Source organism: Dendrobates tinctorius, unplaced genomic scaffold, assembly GCF_039654945.1.
Source record: "Dendrobates tinctorius isolate UK_male_01 unplaced genomic scaffold, ASM3965494v1 ptg000231l, whole genome shotgun sequence".
NCBI classification, from domain to species: domain Eukaryota; kingdom Metazoa; phylum Chordata; class Amphibia; order Anura; family Dendrobatidae; genus Dendrobates; species Dendrobates tinctorius.
Window position 1 is genome coordinate 3,520,001 of NW_027361898.1, and position 15,518 is coordinate 3,535,518.

Sequence of the window (15,518 nt, forward strand, 5' to 3'; positions counted from 1 at the left end):
TAGAAAGAAAAAAAAAAATAGAGAGAAAAGGGAAACTCAGGTTTATGTATCCAGCTACAATCTAATTTCATGTTCACAATACTCGGCTTATCAGTCCCCAGTGGTGAGTAAGTTCTTCTAAAAGGAGGGAAGAGTCATCGATCCTCAGCTCCGAGCCTGGATGTAATAATGTCTGCTGCTGTACAGTCCCGCCAGGTCCCGGGGAAGAAACTTCTACGGGGTCATATTGACACATGCACCAATGACCTTGGGGACGATTTGGAAGGTCGCCTTCACACACAGCGGCTGTGGTGCGGTTAGTACAAGGGCGACTGGGGTTGTAGGGTGTAAATATCTACAGCCGGAAGGTGAAAATGTGAACGAGTGCGAGAAAGTACGTTATTCCTCCAGAGAGTGGAAGTAATGAGAGGAAATATATTTCACAATTAAAAAAGTCTTCAAAGGAGCAGACTGTAAAATTAACTGGTAGTGTGCCAGCGGAGCGGATGGATAGATCGATGAGAGATAGAAAAACAGATAGCGGGGTAGATAGATAAATAGAAAGGTAAGATAACATATATTTCATAATTTTAAAAAGTCCATAAAGCCTCAGACTGTAATATTATTGATTATTGTACCAGATGGATGTGAGATAGACGCAGTTTAAAATAATACATATATTCAATTTTTGCATATTTCTTAGTGTCCGGCGGCTGCGGTATTCTGTAGTAGGTATATAATGCAGTCACAGCAGCTTGTACCTATTCACGTTTGCTTCATTCTGTAAAGAGGTACTGGTCGTGTTTTGTCATTTTGTAGGTATATAGGTAGGCAGAGACAGGGATGGACGAAGCATTGGTGCAACCTGTGCACAGGGGCCCAAGTGGTCAGAGGGGCCACATCCACCTCCAAAGCAGCAAGTGGCATTTGTCACAGACATATACGTGGGGGGCAATATGATGAGTTCAGGGGCCTCTTCTGTCTGTGTCTGATAGATAGATAATCAACAGATAATATAGAGAAAGATTAGATAGCTAGATAATAGAGAGAGATATTAGACAGATAGATATGAGATAGATAGATATGGGATAGATAGATAGATAGATAATAGAGAGAGATATTAGATAGATAATAGAGAGAGATATTAGATAGATAGATAGATAATAGCGATATTAGATAGATATTAGATAGATAGATAATATAGAGATATTAGATAGATAATAGAGATATTAGATAGATAGATAATAGAGATATTAGATAGATAGATAATAGAGATAGATATTAGATAGATAGGTAAATAATACACAGATAGAGAAAGATAATAGATATTAAATAGATAAATAATACAGAGAGAGATAATAGTTATTAGATAGATAGATATCGGAACACTACAAATATACTACATAAAAGTTTGTGCAGACTGTCGCGCTGCCGTGTGCAGCGTTACCCACCTGCGATTACCCCGGGTCTCTCCACATTATGTGGTAGAACGTATTCTGGGTATTTCTCATTCAGCGCTGACACTTTGGAGCAATCTGTTGTATATAACGATGTTAATGAATGGATGGATGATGTGTGCACTTTGCACATAATGAATTTTCCCATGCTTCAGAAAATCTGATTGTATTTTTGGGAACCGAAACCTTCTTACCCAAGATATAGGTCAGTGACGTACTCCTCTGCTCTACACGCTTGGCACGCTGCCTACTTTATCTTCTCTGTTATGTCATCACCCAGGGTTTACACCCGTTATACCAGGGAGCTACTTTTACCTATTTCTTCTTCTCCTGATATCGCGCCTGCCTTTCTAGAAAACACCGGCGATTGTCTAAACGCTGTGTCTAACATCATGTCTTCACTATATCTGAAACTGAACCTGTCAAAGACTGAACTCCTTGTGTTTCCTCCCTCTACTAATGTACCTATACCTGACATGCCCGCTGTCTTGGGGTCATACTTGACTCCGAGCTTTCCTTTGCCCCCCACATCCGATCACTGGCTCGCTCTTGTCATCTGCACCTCAAAAACATTTCTAGAATTCGACCTTTTCTTACTTTTGACTCTGCAAAAACTCTTACTGTTTCTCTTATTCATTCTTGTCTGGACTATTGTAACTCTCCTCTAATCGGTCTCCCGCTTGCCAAACTCTCCCCCCTCCAATCTGTCTTGAATGCAGCTGCCAGGATCATATTGCTCACCAATCGTTACACCGATGCCTCTACCTTGTGCCAGTCATTACACTGGCTACCCATCCACTCCAGAATCCAGTACAAACTTATTACCCTCACCCACAAAGCCCTTCATGGCTCAGCACCACCCTACATCTCCTCCCTTGTTTCAGTATACCACCTTACCCGCACCCTCCGTTCTTCTGATGACCTGAGGTTAGCATCCTCAATAATCAGAACCTCCCACTCCCGTCTTCAAGACTATACACGTGCTGCGCCAATTCTTTGGAATGCACTTCCCAGGTCAATATGATTAGTCCCCAATCCCCACAATTTTAAGCGTGCCCTGAAAACGCATTTATTCAGACTGGCCTATCGCCTCAACACATTAATCTAATCTATCCCTGTGTGGCACAGCCAAAAGTTTTACCATACCCAGGTTCCCCGCATCATGTTCCCACATGCTTTATGCATCCATTAGCCCTCTGCATCCGTACTGTTACACACTTAACATTATGGCTGGTCCATACAATCAGGGCAACTGTTACCACCCACCTTTCGTGTCTCCCCTTTTTTCCTCATAGATTGTAAGCTTGCGAGCAGGGCCCTCATTCCTCTTGGTATCTGTTATGATCTATGTGATTATTGTTATGCTGTAATGTATATTGTCTGTACATGTCCCCTCTGAAATGTAAAGTGCTGCGGAATATGTCAGCGCTATAGAAATAAAATTTATTATTATTATTTCTCTTGATAGATACATAGATGTTAAATAGGAGAGATTTTAGATGGATAGATATGAGATAAAGAGATATTAGAAGGATAGATATGAGATCTTACCACCACATTATCTGTTTTACATAGGACTGCACTGAGCCCAGTTGTTTTATCTGTAGCCAGCTATCGGGGCTAGTTCTAGCCTATGGTTGCCTGGGCCCCTGTGGATGTAGTCGGCCTCTTGGATGTCTCGCACACAGGCCTTTCTGTCTGTATAGTGAGCGTAGCAGCAGTGATATATCGGTGATATTGGCTTCACTTTGGTCGCCAATATATGGAAATCCTTTAAATTACAGATTGTGCTCTGCTACATTACCATACACACAAATATACATGTCATACGCGTGCGTATTTAATGAATGGGACGCAGATGTACTGGGACCATTAGCGGATGATTTCAGCACCTTGACTGCAGATAAATAATACATCACCCGTTCTGTTACCTTACAGATACCTACAGGCTCATTACATCAAATCCCCTCATTAAGGAGCATGGTGGCCGGTGCATCTGCTCACTGAGCCACTATAAAGAGCCCAGCTGGGAGGGGGGCACAAAGTTTCCAGATTATCATCTCTCAGTAATGTGTTTATTTCAGAAAATGTGCAGATGTGGCAGAGTGGAATCCATCCTACACACTTGTTAGGGCTGTATTGCTTGCAAATTGTAATTATTCACTCGGTTTTCAGATTATGGTAGGCTTTACTGCATTCCTATGTAAAACAGCATGTATCTGATCAATCTAGCGGCTAATGAATTGAGGATGGCTGCTCAGTTAATTTTTTTCACAATGTTATACTGCATGACTCCAGCTTTGCTACATTTCCAGAGGCTGAAAACCACAGCTGCCTTGATGGTTGCCTGCCCCTTTAAATCCTGGATTTTTCTGTATTCTGTGCATGGAAATTGGGAAACAAGATTGTTCTCCATGTAACTTACAGTGTAATATAGCATCCCTATCTAACAATAGCTCTAAAATGACACAAAACCCATAATCTGTCCCCTCCCCATCTACTGAGTCGGCGAATAAAATCTATTGTACTCTGTTATCACCCTAGGGTGAAAATGTAGTTTCTTTTAATACATTGAATGATAGGAGAGACAGAAAACCCCCTGTTCCCCATGACAACTATTTTATATCACATATCTCTGCCAGAGACATTTACATCCCTACTTGTGACTGAAGTCGGCCGCAGCTCTTCTAACGCTCCAGACTCTGGGCTTATCGGACCTTTGATCACTGACTGCACTCAGGTTCTCAAAAGTAAACCCTGACATCCTACATAAACCTGTTATCTTTTATTCATGATTTCTATCATAACACGTACTCATGGAGAAGACTAGAACTACTATAATACTGCACAACATGTACTGTATATTATAAAATACTACTTTTGTTACATCCAAAAATATATTACTGTAACACTGACCCTATGTACAAGAATATAACTACTATAACACTGCCCCCTATGTAAAAGTATAAAACTACTATAATACTACCTCCTATGTACAAGAATATAACTACTATAATACTGCCCCCTATGTACAAGTATAAAACTACTATAATACTACCTCCTATGTACAAGAATATAACTACTATAATACTGCCCCTATGTACAAGACAAACTACTGTAATACTGCTCCTATGTACAAGAATATAACTACTATAATACTGCCTCCTATGTAAAAGAATATAGCTACTATAATACTGCCCCTATGTACAAGAATATAACTACTATAATACTGCCCACTATGTACAAGAATATAACTACTATAATACTGCCTCCTATGTACAAGAATATAGCTGCTATAATACTACCCCTATGTACAAGAATATAACCACTATAATACTGCCCACTATGTACAAGACTATAGCTACTATAAAACTGCACCCTATGTAAAAGAATATAACTACTATAATACTGCTCCCTATGTACAAGAATATAACTACCTATAATACTGCCCACTATGTACAAGAATATAACTACTATAATACTACCCCCTATGTACAAGAATATAACTACTATAATACTGCCCCCTATGTACAAGAATATAACTACTATAATACTGCTCCTATGTACAAGAATATAACTACTATAATACTACCCCCTATGTACAAGAATATAACTACTATAATACTGCCCCCTATGTACAAGAATATAGCTACTAAAATACTACCCCCTATGTACAAGAATATAACTACTATAATACTGCCCACTATGTACAAGAATATAACTACTATAATACTGCTCACTATGTACAAGAATATAACTACTATAATACTGCTCACTATGTACAAGAATGTAACTACTATAATACTGCCCCCTATGTACAGGAATATAACTACTATAATACTACCCCCTATGTACAAGAATATAACTACTATAATACTGCCCACTATGTACAAGAATATAACTACTATAATACTGCTCCTATGTATAAGAGTATAACTACTATAATACTGCTCCTATGTACAAGAATATAACTACTATAATACTGCCCACTATGTACAAGAATATAACTACTATAATACTGCTCCTATGTACAAGAATATAACTACTATAATACTACCCCCTATGTACAAGAATATAACTACTATAATACTGCCCCCTATGTACAAGAATATAGCTACTAAAATACTACCCCCTATGTACAAGAATATAACTACTATAATACTGCCCCTATGTACAAGAATATAACTACTATAATACTGCCCACTATGTACAAGAATATAACTACTATAATACTGCTCACTATGTACAAGAATATAACTACTATAATACTGCCCCCTATGTACAGGAATATAACTACTATAATACTACCCCCTATGTACAAGAATATAACTACTATAATACTGCCCACTATATACAAGAATATAACTACTATAATACTGCTCCTATGTATAAGAGTATAACTACTATAATACTGCTCCTATGTACAAGAATATAACTACTATAATACTGCCCACTATGTACAAGAATATAACTACTATAATACTGCTCCTATGTATAAGAATATAACTACTATAATACTGCTCCTATGTACAAGAATATAACTACTATAATACTACCCCCTATGTACAAGAATATAACTACTATAATACTGCCCCTATGTACAAGAATACAACTACTATAATACTGCTCCTATGTACAAGAATATAACTACTATAATACTATCTCTCACGGGGTCCTTCTCCGATACCACACAATCAACAGAGCGAGGGAAGTACAAACAATCCCAAGACCTTTATTATAGGCAAAACTAAAAGGTCCATAAACAATCCAGTTTGTATGTTCTCCCCGTGGTTGCGTGGGTTTCCTCTGGGTACTCCGGTTTCCTCCCACATTCCAAAGACATACTGATAGGCAATTTAGATTGTGAGCCCCATCGGGGACAGTGATGATCATAATGTGTGCAAACTGTAAAGCACTGCGGAATATGTTAGTGCTATATAAAAATAAAGATTATTATTATTATTAATCCACCACACTGAGGATACAATAGTCCAGAACACGAATGCAGTTCAGTAACAGGATGAATGTCCAAGGAGATGAGAGTCCAATAATCCAGCAGACAGAAGATAAAATGGGTCCATATGCTTCCCCTTCTCTCTGACGTGCTGTCTTCACACAATCATCACCACACAAGGTCTGATGTGTACAGCTCCTGTCTTCCCCAGCCCCCTCCTTAAGTCCAGGGATAGTCAGACAGGTTGGGGCGGTTTTCAGGCCTCCAAGACCTGACAAAGGTGCCTTGGGGATTAAGGCACTACAGGAGGTGCATTAAGAGGCATAGATACAGTCAGGCTGCAGTGCAGACAGTAAGTGAGCTAATTTAATTATCAGACTTTTAGAGGGTAATTGAGACTCTAGACAATATGGGGAATACACGGAATGATACAGGGCAACAAGAGAACACTATGGAAATCTGTGAAATATAAATAGACACAAAATGATACCCACATAACAGATCACACCATCACAACCTCTCCTCCCTCATAATAAGTGAGCACGCCATGAGGTCTACACAGACCTCTGGCCTGCTCACTTTAGTCCACATTGCTCAATCGTTTGTACAGTGGCAGGGGTAGGTCGGCCTGGGGAGCCTAGGGTTCTTCTTGTCCAGACAGTCCATCGGTGTTCTGGTGTTGGCTTCCCCGCTTGTATTGGATGGAGAAGCTGTAGGGTTGTAAGTACAAGCTCCACCGCAGCAATCTCCCATTGTCCCCCGATACGCGGTTCAGCCATGTGAGGGGGTTGTGGTCTGTAACAATTGTAAAGTCTCTGCAATACAAGTATAGCTGCAATTTTTTTTAGCTCCCATACAATGGCAAGGCACTCCTTTTCAATAGTGGCATAGGCAACTTCCCGATCCAGTAGTTTCCGACTGGCAAAAGCAACAGGATGTTCTTCTCCGGCAGCGTTCACTGGGCTAAGTACTGCCCCAATCCCAAAGGTGGATGCATCTGTCTGCATGAGGAACCTGCGCTTATAATCAGGGGCAGCCAAGACAGGAGCAGTGATGAGGGCGGTCTGTAACGCTGAAAAGGCATCCTCGCATGCAGTCGTCCACGTCACATACCTAGGCATGTTCTTGTGGGTCAGGTCCGTTAGGCGCTTGGCCAAGGTGCTGAAGTTAGGAACGAATTTTTGATAGTGACCAGCAGTTCCTAAAAATGCAAGTACCTGCTTTTTAGTACGTGGTCTACACCAGTTGCTAATGGCTTCTATCTTGGCAGGCTCAGGCCTTAGGGTCCCACCCCCTACTCTATGCCTGAGGTACTGCATCTCAGCCATCCCTATTTGGCACTTATCAGGGGAATGGTCAGTCCTGCAGTAAGGATACAGTCTAGCACTATGCCCAAGTGTTTGAGATGTTCCTCCCAGGTTGTGCTAAAAATGGCAATGTCATCCAAGTAAGCACAGGCAAAGTCCTGACATTGTTCTTACAGTCGATCTACCATTCTCTGGAAAGTAGCGGGGGCAGTTTTCATCCCAAAGGGCATTCCCAGGAACTCAAAAAGCCCAAATGGAGTAATGAATGCCGAGCGTCCTCCGTTAGGCGTATCTGCCAGTACACCTTGCTCAAGTCTAACATGGTCACAAATTGGGCACTGGCCAGACGATCCAATAGATCATCAATCCTGGGCATGGGGTAAGCATCACTCTTGGTGGCATCATTTAATCGTCTGTAATCAACACAGAATCGTGTTGTACCATCCTTCTTGGGGACCAGGACGACAGGAGAGGCCCAAGAACTGTAAGATGACCGAACAACTCCCAGTCGTTTCATCTCCTCCAGTTCGTCCTTTAACAGCCTCTGGAACCCGGTAGGCAGCCTGCTGGCTGGGGCGTTGTCCGGGGGTTTCCACATGGTGGCTGGTGAGAGTAGTCTTCCCCGGCTTTGAGGAGAAAGCAGCAGTCCTTGGCCTTAGGATGGCGAAAATATCGTCCTTTTATATATCCGATAAATGGGAGCCCAGGGGCACTTGTTCCAGTGATCCTCTTGCTTGGGCGGCCTGGAGAAGATCGGGGAGACACTCGTCGTCGTCGGTATCACTAGGGGGGTGGCAGACGGCTAGAACAGGCAGAGATCGGTCGTGGTATTCTTTCAGCATGTTAATGTGGATGATTTTCTGTCATCAACCACTAGAGTCCAGGGCAATAATGTAGCTAGTGTCATTAATTTTCTTGACAACCTGATAAGGGCCTTCCCACACTGCTTGAAGCTTGTTGGCAGGGGAAGCAGTAATCATGAGCACTTGTTGTCCTTCCATAAATTCCCGGGTCCTGGCATTACGGTCATACCAGGTTTTTTGTCTGGACTGGGCCATTCACTGATGTTCTTTAGCCAAGGTAGCTAGCTGGGCGAGACGGTCTCTGAACTCTAGAACTTAGGGAACGATGGGCATTCCGGTATCTGAGATGTCTCCCTCCAAATGTTCTTTCCGAAGAGTGAGAGGCCCACGGACCTTCCGGCTAAACAGTAGTTCGAAGGGAGAGAACCCTGTGGACTCTTGGGGAACCTCTCGATAGGCGAAGAGATGTGGCAGGTATTTTTCCCAGTCTTTTTTAACGTCAGCAAAAGCCCTCAGCATATTTTTTAGGGTTCCATTAAAGCGTTCACATAGTCCGTTGGTCTGCGGGTGGTATGGGGTGGTGCGAATGGCTCGAACACCACAGGTATGCCATAGAGACTGGACCAGATCTGACATGAACTGAGGCCTTGATCCGATAATATTTCACTAGGGAACCCTACCCAGGTAAAGATGGTAACAAGGGCCTCGGCTACCTTTACTGCTGTAATACTTGGCAGGGCAACAGCTTCAGGATACCGAGTGGCATAGTCCACCACTGTCAGGATATAATTTTTCCTTGACCGGCTGGGGTGGGCTAGAGGACCTATGATGTCGACAGCTACACGTTGAAATGGTTCTTCAGTTATGGGCAGGGATTGCAGGGGTAGCTTATGTCGAGCTCCTGGATACCGCATTCGCTGGCACACATCGCAGGTGCGACAATAATGGGCTACTGACTGCGAGATGCCAGGCCAGTAAAAACTTTGGGTGAGTTTCTTTTCAGTCCTTTTCCTCCCTTTATGTCCAGCCAAGGGGATGTCATGGGCCAGTTGGACTAGCTGTGCCCTGTACTTCTGAGGGACAGTGAGTTGCCTGGTCTTTGCACCAGGGTTGCCCTTTTCACTGACCTTTGTTACACGATAATACAGTCCATTTTCTCGAGTGAAGCCATACCCATTATCTCCCATGTGCCCAGTTTCTACCTTTCGCCTAAGGGCTGCTAAGGTAGTGTCACCCTCTATTTCTGTCCTAAACTCCTCTCTGTCCCAAAACTCTCCCAATGTAGTAGCAGCGAACGTATTGCTTACCAACTCTGATGCGGTTCGTGGTGGTTGCTCCCAGGTGAGGTCCAGATGACGTAGTGCTTGAAGGGCCTGTAGTCGGGTGACTGCTCCCACAAATTGACACTGTAACTCCCCAATGTCGTTCCCAAGGAGGATATCTGCAGGGAGACCTCCCATAACTCCAATCCAACACAGTTTTTCTCCATAACCATAATCCAAACTCACAGAAGCTTGCTGGAAATATTTGCGGGCACCCCCCGCCAGGACAATGCGAATTCCCGGACCCTGATGAATTGCCTCGGGTCGAACCACACGAGGGTCAGCGATAGTCAGGAATGCCCCCGTGTCTATAAATCCTGACAGTTTATATCCTTCAATTAAGACATCCTGCAGGTGGCGTTGCCGTTGCACTGGGTAGCTAAAGGACAAAGGCCAGAGTCCGCACAATCCAGGAGGGGTATCTATGGTGCCATGGTCGGTGGTCCACTCTGGTGGGGGTGGTGGTAGCTCTTCCTCAGGCGGGATGGAGTGCACAAGATGCACTGGACGAGGTGGGGCTGTGTGGTGCTCCCTCCGAATCCTTGAGGGACAGCCAAACCTCAAATGTCCATGTTGCCCACACCCATAACATCTCCTCTCTGTGATACCCTCAGGTCGTGGTTGGAAGTGTTTTGGTGCCCAGGATGGTGAGGCGTGATTGTCATTGGCTTGCGACTAGGTGGAAGGACAGATATAATCGGAGGGGGAGGGGGCGCGGGAGCAGGCCGTGGTTCATTGTCCAGAAGCCTCCTCCATTGCGGTCGGATAGTAAGGGCTTCATCGGCCAGGGCTGCAGCTCTATCCACGGTACACGGCGTGTGCTCCCGGACCCATTCCTGTACCTCTGCGGGGCACTTGGCAAGAAAATGTTCTATAAGGAACGCCTGTATAACATCTTCCACAGTAAAGGCGTTTTCTGCTTCCAGCCATCTCCGACATGCCTGGGACATCTTATAGAATCATAGAATCATAGAGTTGGAAGGGACCTCCTGGGCCATCTGGTCCAACCCCCTGCTCAAAGCAGGATTCGCTAAATCATCCCAGTCAGATGACTGTCCAGCCTCTGTTTGAAGACTTCCATTGAAGGAGAACACACCACTTCTCGTGGCAGCCTGTTCCACTCATTGATCACTCTAACTGTCAAAAAGTTTTTTCTAATATCTAATCTGTGTCTCCTCCCATTCAGTTTCATCCCATTGCTTCTAGTCTTTCCTTGTGCAAATGAGAATAAAGTTGATCCTTCTACAATGTGACAGCCCTTTAGATATTTGTAGACAGCTATTAAGTCTCCTCTCAGTCTTCTCGTTTGCAAACTAAACATTCCCAAATCCTGCAACCTTTCCTCATAAGACAGGGTTTGCAGACCGGTCACCATTCTGGTCGCTCTTTTCTGAACTTGCTCCAGTTTGTTGATGTCTTTTTTAAAATGTGGTGCCCAAAACTGGACACAATATTCCAGATGAGGTCTGACCAAAGAGGAGTAGAGGGAAATAATGACTTCACGTGATCTAGACTGTATGCTTCTGTTAATACATCCTAGAATTGCATTTGCCTTTTTTGCTGCTGCATCACACTGTTGACTCATATTCAGTCTGTGATCTATTAGTATACCCAAGTCTTTTTCACATGTGCTGTCAATTAGCCCTATTCCTCCCATTCTATATATGCTTTTTTCAATTTTATTGCCCAGATGTAGTACTTTGCATTTCTTCCTGTTAAAAACCATTCTGTTAGTTGCTGCCCACTTCTCCAGTTTATTTAAATCTTTTTGAATCCTCTCTCTCTCTTCTCTAGTATTAGCTATCCCTCCTAGCTTTGTGTCATCAGCAAATTTAATCAGTTTACCCTCAATTCCTTCATCTAAATCGTTGATAAATATGTTGAACAATACAGGGCCCAGGACAGAGCCCTGTGGTACCCCACTTGAGACATTCTTCCAACTGGATGTGCAGCCATTTACGACCACTCTTTGGGTCCGATCACTAAGCCAGTTATGAATCCACCTAACAGTTGCCTTGTCCATTCCATACTTAGTCATTTTTTCAATAAGGATTGTATGAGAGACTTTGTCAAATGCTTTGCTGAAGTCAAGATATACTATATCTACAGCATTTCCTTGATCCACCCAATCAGTAATACCGTCATAGAAGGAAATTAAATTAGTCTGACATGACTTATTAGTTACAAACCCATGCTGACTCTGTTTAATCACTTCATTCTTATCCAGGTATTGACATACATGTTGTTTAATAATTTGTTCAAAGATCTTTCCTGGTATAGAAGTCAGACTCACCAGCCTATAGTTGCCTGGGTCCACCTTCTTCCCCTTTTTGAAGATAGGAACAACATTTGCTCTTCTCCAGTCTTCTGGCACTTCTCCTGTTCTCCAAGAATTTTCAAAGATTATGGAGAGGGGGTTCAAAAATTTCTTCTGCTATCTCCTTCAGTACTCTTGGGTGTAATTCATCTGGACCTGGAGACTTGAATTCATTTAGGTTAGCTAAGTGTTTCCTCACTATCTTTCTGTTTATAGATATCCTGGATTCTTCTATTCCCTTAATAGGACAGTGAATAACAGTTGATGTTACATTTCCTTTCTGAGAGAAAACAGATGCAAAATAGGAATTTAAAAGTTCAGCCTTCTCAACATCCTGACTTACCATTTCATCATTTTCATCCTGTAAAAATCCTATAGCATCTTTGACTTTTCTTTTACTTTTGACATATCCCCAAAATCCTTTATTATTGCTTTTGACATCTCTTGCAAGCCTCAATTCATTTTCAGCTTTAGCTAATCTGATTTGTGCCCTGCAGGTTCTGCAGACAGCATTATATTCTTCTTTAGATATGCCTCCCTCTTTCCATTTTATAAACATTTTTTTCTTCCTTTTTAGCATGTGCTTAAGTTCTGTGTTCATCCATCCTGGTTTCCTTAAATGCTTCCTATTCTTCCCTCTTTTCGGAATTGTTAACAACTGTGCTTTGAGAATTTCATTTTTCAAGATTTCCCATCCTTCCTGGACATTTTTGTCTTTAAGGATATCCAGCCATTGGATCCCTCCAATTCTCTTTCTGAATCCCTTAAAATCTGCCTTTCTGAAATCTAATCTTGACGTCTGAGTCTTCACAGGTCTTCCGCCTCTAGTTATCCAAAATTCTAAAATAGCATGGTCGCTACCTCCTAGGGTCCCAGCCACTTTTACCTCCTCAACCATTTCCTCCCTGTTTATAAGGATTAGATCCAAGGTAGCAGTTCCCCTTGTTTTCTCCCTTACCTTTTGGAAGATAAAGTTGTCAGCAAGAGAGGATAAGAATTTCCTTGACCTGTTAGTTTTGCCTGAGAGAGATTCCGAACAAATGTCTGGATAGTTGAAATCTCCCATGACAACTATGTCATATTTTTTGGAGAACTTGGCCATTTGATGCATAAAGAGTTCATCCATATCTTCAGCTTGCACAGGCGGCCTGTAGTAAATGCCTACAATGGTGTCCTTTCCATTGTTCTGTCCTTGTATTCTTACCCAAACAGTTTCCACAGAACTCCCAGTCTCTGAAGCTTCAATCTCTGTGCAGATATATGCGTTTATAACATACAATGCGACACCCCCTCCTCGTTTATCAAGTCTGTTTCTTGCAAATAAGTTGTATCCTTCTAGTCTTGTATTCCATTCATGTGTATTGTCCCACCAAGTTTCAGTGATTCCAATGACATCATATTTCTTTTCCTGTGTTAGTAGTTCCAATTCTCCTTGTTTGTTGCCCATGTTTTGTGCATTAGTATAGAAACATTTTAGTTTGTGATTGGTTTCTCTTTCTCCAATATTTTTATTAATTAGATTCTTTCGTCTTTGTTCTTCCTTTCCACTTCTAATAGCAGAGTTCTCAATAGCATTTGTCAGGTGTATGGCTTTTTCTGGTCTTTTGCTTCCCTTCCCATGTTGTTCTAGTTTAAAGCTCTCCTTACAAGTGTAGCAAGGCGACTTCCAAATACCTGCTTTCCAGTCTTCGTAAGGTGCACCCCATCTCTAGCAAGTAGTCCATCATATAAGTAGCTCACTCCGTGATCCAGAAATCCAAATCGTTGCTGATGGCACCATCGACGTAGCCAGTTGTTCACCTGCAGAATCTTATTCCACCTCCTTGTTCCATGGCCATCCACTGGGAGGATGGAAGAGAAGACCACCTGCGCTCCCAGTTCTTTCACTTTCTTGCCTAAGTCTTCAAAGTCTCTGCAGATGGTTTCCAGGTCGTTTCTTGCGGTGTCATTTGTCCCCACATGTAGTAGCAGGAATGGGTAGTCATCTGTAGGTCTGAAGAGTCCTGATATCCTGTCAGAAACATCTTTAATTTTTGCACCTGGAAGACAACACATTTCTCTTGAAGTTATATCCGGTCTGCAGATAGCAGCCTCTGTTCCTCTCAACAGGGAATCCCCCATGACCACCACTCTCCGTTTCTTCTTCACAACATTTTTCTTTCTCCATCCAGGAGGACTCTGAAGGCGTACAAGGTTGCTGTTTGTTGGCAAAGTCTTATCCTGATGTATTTCTTCATCGTTTTCCTGCGTGAGAGCCTGGTACTGGTTTCTGAGCAGTATGGGTGCTGACTGCCTCCTGATCCTCCTGCTTCTCTGGGTCACATGTCTCCATTCCTCTGTTTCTTCAGGTGCACTTCGAATTTCTTCTCTTTCTGTAACATGAAGAGATAATTCTGCTCTGTCCAAGAACTCTTCACCTTCCTTAATGATCTTCAACGTAGCTAACCTCTCTTCGAGATATTGCAACTTTTCCTCCAACAGGGTCACAAGCTTGCATTTGTGGCATGTGAAGTTTGGCTTTTCCACTGGTAAATCAGTGAACATGTAGCAAGAAATGCAGCTCACCAAATGGCTCCTGGCCTCTTCCATCTTGAGATTTCTTAAAAACGATGAAAGATGAGCCAAAAAAGTTTTATGTGCATACATCCTAAACGATCCCCCTGTGGTGCATGGTAGGTCTCAGAACTTGGCCACATATGAGTCTGGGGTGATAGCATAGTAATCCAGGATAGTCCGCTTTACAGTGTTATAATCCCGATTCCGCTGTGAGTCAATGCTCCCGTTCAGGAGTCCCACTAACAAACGCATCCACCCAGAGTGGGGCACCTCCATCACAGCACACTGCTGCTCAAAGTCCTTGAAGAACCCCTCCACATCTCCAGAAGCCTTATCAAATGGCTTAAACTCTGTCCGGGTGATCCGTACAGGCTCCCGGATCGTTGGGTTTACACTCCACATTGCATTACTCCCTCTTTCAAGCTCCATTGCTTCTTGTCTCCGCTGGCAGCCTTTCCTTATACTCCTGAGAGTATGGCAGAAAGGGCAGCCTTTCCTTATACTCCTGAGAGATGCTGGGGCCCAGAACCGCCATCTCTTCTTCGTACCACACCAACCACTGGCTTTTTGGGGTGGGGATCCCTGTCTTCAGCCCTTCAGACATCTGGGAGGAGGTGGCCGGGCTAGCACCCACCAGTAGGTCAATTAAGGCTTCTTTAATCAGTCCCTGGTAGTTCAGGCCCAGGTCTCTGGCTCTCTCCTGTAAACTGGATACAGTCCAATTTCTGTACTCACTCTGTGGGTGGTTCTCCATTGGGTTGCACTATGTTGATCCCACTGCTGCCACCAGTTGTCACGGGGTCCTTCTCCGATACCACACAAT

At 43.0% G+C, this 15,518-nt stretch overlaps 1 protein-coding gene across 4 annotated transcripts in view; it reads left to right on the forward strand.

Annotated features, from left to right (window-relative positions):
• Positions 1–15,518, forward strand: part of NTNG2 (netrin G2) — a 119,767-nt gene that overhangs the window by 4,328 nt on the left and 99,921 nt on the right. Inside the window, exon 1 of one of the 4 annotated variants that reach the window (XM_073555968.1) lies at positions 116–295. The exons of the other annotated variants lie outside the window; for them this stretch is intronic. The gene's annotated coding sequence lies outside the window, so the exon portion shown is untranslated. Of the gene's footprint in view, positions 1–115; positions 296–15,518 lie in introns of those variants that run through there. 4 annotated transcript variants of the gene reach the window in all.